Source organism: Strix uralensis, chromosome 1, assembly GCF_047716275.1.
Source record: "Strix uralensis isolate ZFMK-TIS-50842 chromosome 1, bStrUra1, whole genome shotgun sequence".
Lineage (NCBI taxonomy): Eukaryota > Metazoa > Chordata > Aves > Strigiformes > Strigidae > Strix > Strix uralensis.
Genome location: NC_133972.1, coordinates 162,026,346 through 162,032,889, shown reverse-complemented (window position 1 = coordinate 162,032,889; position 6,544 = coordinate 162,026,346).

Below are 6,544 nucleotides of genomic sequence, written 5' to 3'. Positions count from 1 at the left end.
AACCTTTTAAACAAGGGGATGAAAAAGCTGTTGTTAAAGACACATTTCTTACTCAAACTTTTGTGAAAATATTAAATTCTACTTATTTTAATAGACTAAATCCTTTAAGGGGAATACTTGATCTTTTTAGGAATGTGTTGGGTGGGTCAGTGAGGTCTGTCTATAATTCTTCCCATCTTCATGTTATTGCTGCTAACACCTCCCTTTAAGAGCACTTGGGGATAGATGGAGGGGCAGCCTGAAGCATGGATGAGGTCCTGCCTTGATCAGTAATAACAAGTCACCCTGTATAATTCCTTGAAGTGCCCTCACTGTCTGTCTTAGAGCCTAATAAAGAAGTAGAGTTTGAGGAAAAAGCATTTTGAAAACTACTTACACAACAAATATTATGACTCAGCTTTGCCCCAACTTTCCCTAATCCTCAGTTTTGCTTTACAAGTGGTGTGGGGTGAACCCCAGTCAATCATGTAGGGGTTTGCTTTATTTTTGACAAAGCCTGAGCTGCTCCTGTCATACAAATTGCAGAAACTGGGAGAGCGCTGTTTTCTAAAAGGCTCTATAAATAACTTGTGTGGGTTCAAAGGCCTTCCCTAAGCTGGAAAGACAACAGTTCACCCCTTGCCATTCTTGGTGTGTAGTATACTGTGCTTTTTAGTAGAAAACAGACAAACTAATGTCTTTTTAATATGTTTTCCTTGGATCATTTTGGTCCTGGTCAGAACAGGCCTTGAATGCAGGAAGCAGCACCCGCAGGTTTTGTGGCCAAGGTGGCAGGTCCGGCCCGGCCCCCCCAGGAGTGCTGCTGCTTTCAAGTGACTGTTGAAAGTGGGTGGTGGGACAGGAAAGACACCCACTCCCAGCTTCACAGGATAAATAAACAACCAACCCTGTGGGGTTTGCATGTACAGACAGAGAAACACAGTCAGTGCAGGAAATGCAAGTTCCTCCTCTCCACGGAACACCATGATTTTTGACTTGCTTTAACAGAGCATTGAGTTAAGCTTATTCTTATAGACTTATATTTTTATTTGTGAAGTACATTAAAAATGATGTCTCTGTGGGTAATCTCTGACAGGCACAGTGTGTGTGACAAACTGGCAGCAATGGCCTAGAAGCTGCCTCGCTCCCTGCCTGCACCCAGCGCTGGGCTGGGGTGAGCTGCAGTTTTGTTTTCTCCTTGCTTCTCCTCCACAGGCAGAACTTGCACTTTTGTGAGGGATTTAGCTCACATTACAGGCCAGAAATCTCTTTCTCTCCTTCCTCCCACTCTGGTGCAGCAGCCTAGCCTGTGGGAAGAGTGTCAGAGGAGGATACGCACCCACAGGGCAATTGCCAGGTTTAACCTAGGGCCAATGTCCAGCCCAACCATAATCCATCTTAAACTGATGAAAGTCCTGTTGGGTCTGGTCATGACTGAACAAACGTTTAAATGCTTTAGTAGGTTAGGACCCAATGCACTGTGGCCTTGCCTTCCTAACACAAGGTGCCTCTTGGTACCACAGTAATCACTTTTCCCCTTGGGATTTGGGCACCCTCCTCAGCTGGGCCTAGGGGACATTTTGTCCATCGGTTTCCCACCAGAACCTGACAATGGTTTTCAGCATGGGTTATCTCTTAAATTACTTTCTCCCGGTCTTTTTATAGCTCTCCCGCTGAAGTGGAATTTATTCTTTCTTTTATGGATATAGCTGGAGGTGTAAATCCAGACAAATATAACTCCTGAAGGGGAATCAACCTGTCCATGCCACAGCTCAGCAGCGCCTGTGTTGCTGGTGTATATAAAGCAACCAGGAGCCTTTTTAAACCTCTGAAACTGAAGTCACTTTATTTGTGTTTTTTCCTTGCTTATAGACAATTAAATGGTTCTCCTTTAAAAGAGCTGGCTCCTGGTGGTAGGTAGAAACCTATAATCTTTCTCTTACCACACACTTTTATATTTAAAGCCTCTATTTTTAACCCAATGGTGGGATTCAGGGTTAATGCTCGTTAGATCTGTGTCTAGACAGTTGTGAAAAACAGGAAATGAATTACATTATAGTACCAAAGGAGAATTTAACCTTTTCTCTCCTCACTAACACATGTGACTGGGGAAAATATGTTACAGCAGAGTATTTTGGAAAGTTTAAGGAAGCAGAAAAATGAGAAGAAAAAAAAATAAGCTGGGTTTCCACAAGGCCTCGTGGGAATTATTTCACAGAAAATAATGAGCCAGACTCTGCCCTCAGCTACACCCAGGCAGTAATTTTTTTCCTCTAGTCCCTGCAGAAAAGTTGCATTTTATTATTCCCTGCTTATGCTGAACATTCAGAAGAAAAAAAAAGTCAAGTTAGCCAGTTTCACACACGTGCACGCGCATGTGTGGTAGCTGCAAGAGAGACGCACCACCCACCACCCGTCCTCCAGCATATGGAGCCAGGCAGAGTGGGTTTGTAACACCCCTGGGTGTAACAGCACCTTACACCCCTTCTCCTCAGGCTGCCTAAGGCCTCAGGGTCTTTTTTTTTTTTTTAATATTTATGAAGTTATTTATTTGAATTAAAGACTGCAAAAATGCAAAATTCCCTCGCATGGCCCTTCAGGAAAGTAAGAGCCCGCAGGCTCACTGACCCTGGGCAGCAGCACAGTGATCCCACTTTGTCTGCCGACATACAGGGTAAGACCCGAGTTTTAAAAGACTGTTGCAATGACCCCAGAGCAGGAATTAAGCCTGAACTAATGTGGACAGCTGGTCTGCTCGGAAAGAGGAGACCTGGGTGCTCTTTACCCACTTATCCCTCCCCACCCCCTGCAAAATGACTGCTGTTTGGATGCAAAACACACCACGATCAAAAGCGGTACTACAAGCATCTTCAATACTGCTTCTGAGCTTTTTCCTCAGACCCCTAATGTGCCCCCCCAACGGCGTATTTTTAACCCTTTCTCAACCCTGCCCAGGGTCTTGGGACGAGCCAGCGGTTGGGAGCCCCAGGAGGCTGCAGAGGCACCAGGCAAGTGCCCTGCTCCGCTGCAAAACCACTGTCCTCCCACCAATGGCTGCATCTTTGCCCGGGCCTGCTTCTCCCCGAGGGTGCTGTGGGCCCTCACGCCTGATCCCGCTTGCACCCACCGGAGACAGCCCTTGCCCAGCTGGGCACTATTGCAAGGACCCTGTTTATCTCGTGCACAACTTGCCTCCCTTGTCTGCAAATGCTTTGCTGGAGCCAAATGTTTACGCTCGCCGCACATGCTGTCAGCTGGCCTGAAAAATTAATATCCCCGTGGCAGAGCAACAAAGCCTTCGCAAAGATCCTCCGTGCCGCTCAGCCAGGGCCCTGCCGGCCCTGCCCTCCTGGGACCCCGCTGGCTTCAGGGGCTGCTGGGAGCATGAAGGAAAGGGATTAGGTCCTCCTCGGGTTTATTTGCTTCAGTTTTATCATGGTTGCTTTTAATTTTGAAGGCACATGAAGTGTACAAATCACTGGAATAACACTGTAGCTAATTTTATGGTGTCTTTAGCACCATCCAAAAAGAAATAAAAACAACAAACAACCAACTCCCCCCTCAATGGAGCAATCTAAATAAAGTTTTTTAAGCAATACAATATTTGCCTGTATAGTTGTCAATGTTTCCACTGCCAGTTTGTCTTCCTAAAGGAGCCAAGCTTTGGCACAGCTTATATTAGAAAAAAAAAAATAGTATCTTTAAATGTTTCCAAGGGGGTATGGGATGGAGGGGACTAGGGGAACTGAAATCACTAGGAGTGCAGTACAACGTTGGCCTAAGAGCCTCAGAAAAGAAAGTGCCTTGATTTATCCAGATTTACTTGCCTGTGCTCATGCCAGCAAGGGAAGGAGCGGAGCAGGAGCCCTCGCAGCCTTTACACCCGGCCAGGTACCAGCAGCCAAGGTGCTGGTCCTCCTCAGGACAGCCAATGCTAATGGGAGCAGTGAGAATTCAACGCTGCTCATTGCTAATACCAAGGTGAGTTTAGCAAGCACGGGAGGCAATACCCACTGCAAAACATGCTGCTGTGAAAGAGGTCGTCTATATACATACGCATAGAGAGGCACACAGACATGCATGTGCAGACGTACAGACACACAATTAATAAAAGCTGTCTTTCAGAAGCCTTGCTCTGTAGTGTAAGGAAGGTCAATAATTTTGTCAGCAGCAGCTTTGCTTGAAGGAGAGGCTTTAGGACATGGCTCATCCTGTGGTGGGGAAGGAATGTTTCTGCATTAATCACGAACCCCTTTTGTTTTTTTCATGAATATATTCTGCCTGATGTAAGTATAGCCTGCTCGGCAGTCCAACACAGGCAGAAATGGTGTTTTATTTACGGAGGAGGTGGAAATCCAAATAGAAGAGGATACTGATATTCCAAGGGTCCTCATTTTGATCCCTCTCCATGAGTACACATGTTACCCCAGAGGTCTCTTGGCACTGGAAACTGATGGAGGAACCCCAAAGCTCCTCTTGCTGGTCAGGATGGTAGTACCCTCTCAGGTATCTCAGGAAGCCACTTTTACCTCCAGCCCATCCTCAGGTTACCAGATGAACTGCATCAGCTGGGATCTTGCATCCCACTTAATATTTAATCAACCTTTGCCCTCATTTTCTCAAGTTGGCAGTGAAACCCTAACTAGCCTGTGTGCCACAGTACAGCAGTATTTTATTACAGAAAGCTCGAAACAAAGCTTCCACTCGCTAATCCAGCCGTGCTAATGGCTGTACCACTGGAGCTCCATAGATCATTCTCCAAACGGCATTAAGCAGCAGCAGCAAAAAGTAGTTATAAAGCTATTTGGGAGCAGGCTCTACTGCACTATTCAGGCAGGGCAGAGGACCTTACTGCGAGATACAACAATGCCATCTCAGATGAGACCAAGTGACAGTAAAGATAGCAAATGTCTCTTTTGGACCCCACACATGTGCTTTTGTCATGTGTCAGGCCTCAGATGTCCTCAACACTGGACAAGCTCCATGTGTGGGTTTTTTATCGTGATCTCCACCAGCTAAGCCTGGGCATTTGCTCATTGAATGAGCACAAATAATCCCCATTTCTGAGGATTTCTGTAAACCCAGCAAGCATCCTGAGTGGGGTGGTAATGTCCTTCCACCTCCACCACCTGCACTGCCCCTGCAGGGAGCCAGCAGCAGGGACGCCATGGTCCCCAGCAAGGGCTGGGGACCTGAGGCCTGTGCATCTGGGGCTGGGCTGAGCTGTTCCATAGCCGTGGATTTCACAGTGGTTTAAAGGAGCGAGGCCACAGAGAACAACAGCAGAAAGGTTTCTTTCACTCGGGCTCTGCAGCCATTGGGGAGGGCAGCTGCTTCGCCCCTGCTCACGCAGCCTCTGCCAGCAGCTCGGAGGCCGGTGCTCTGCCTCCATGCATGGTGTGAGCTTGGAGAGGCTGGTGAGCGGGAGCTGCTGGGACCGTGTGTGGGTCTTCTCTGGTGGGAAAGAAGGCCCTCATTTGGCCTTCCAGATCTCAAAAACACCTAACCTGGGGTTTTTTATATAATAATTATCAAATAAGTTAAATGAGACCATGGATTAAGGAAACAATCTTCTCAGTAAAACACCTCTGACAAATATGGCAGGTAGGGCACTGCAAATCCCCTCCACATCCCTTCTTCCCAACCTCCTGCTAGGAGCAAGGTCAGGGGGGAGTGCTGTGCCTGTGCCTTCCAGCCAGGAGAGAGGCTTGACCCCTGCAGCCGTTCCCTGGTTATTTTGCATCTTAGGACCCAGCTGGTTGGGCTCCGTTTACTTTGAAGCAACTCCATGGAATGATGCATTTGAAAACAACTGGCCAGACACATACCTTAGCATATTAAAAGGTATTTTTAGTACCTCTGGCAGAGCAGATCAAACTCTTCTTTCAGCTGTACTAAAAGACAACTCTATGGACTTCGCTGGTAGCGCTGCATATTCATACCGAGGTAGCAGCTGGTAGAAGCTACTTGACTAAATAGTTGCATTTACTTCACGCAAGACAAAAACACAAGTGCAGATAAATGCTGGTAGGATTACTGACTTACAGTGGGCTGTATTTTCTTCCTAGGAGCATGACTTTGCCAGATAAAAGTTTGAATTGCCGAAGAAACAGCGTCACGTAGCAAGGAAAAAATACTCTGAATGTCGCCTCCTCGATTTGTGATGACTTTGTTTTTACACTGGTATAAATATAACTGTGACCATATCATACAGCAAAGTGCTCTGTGGTGAGTACAGTATAAATAGCCAAACTGATTACACTGGCTATAAACAAGGACTGGAAACCCTTGCTTCACCCCAGCAGTTAGAAATGGTGGAAGCGAAGGGAGCTTTACAGCTAAATGGTTAAAAGCCACAGCAGAACATTTTCTCGGGATGGCTCCAAGCGTGGAGCTGGTGTGCTGCCATTTCAGCAGCCAAGCTGAGACGGTGGGAAGCACGCCGCCACAATTGCATACTAAAAAGAAGGGAAGGCTGAGATAACTACCATCTTCTTACTGTGTAGGCCGTTTAAAAAAAATAACATATAATGATTCCTGCCTTATTGCAGTGTTTGAGTTCCAG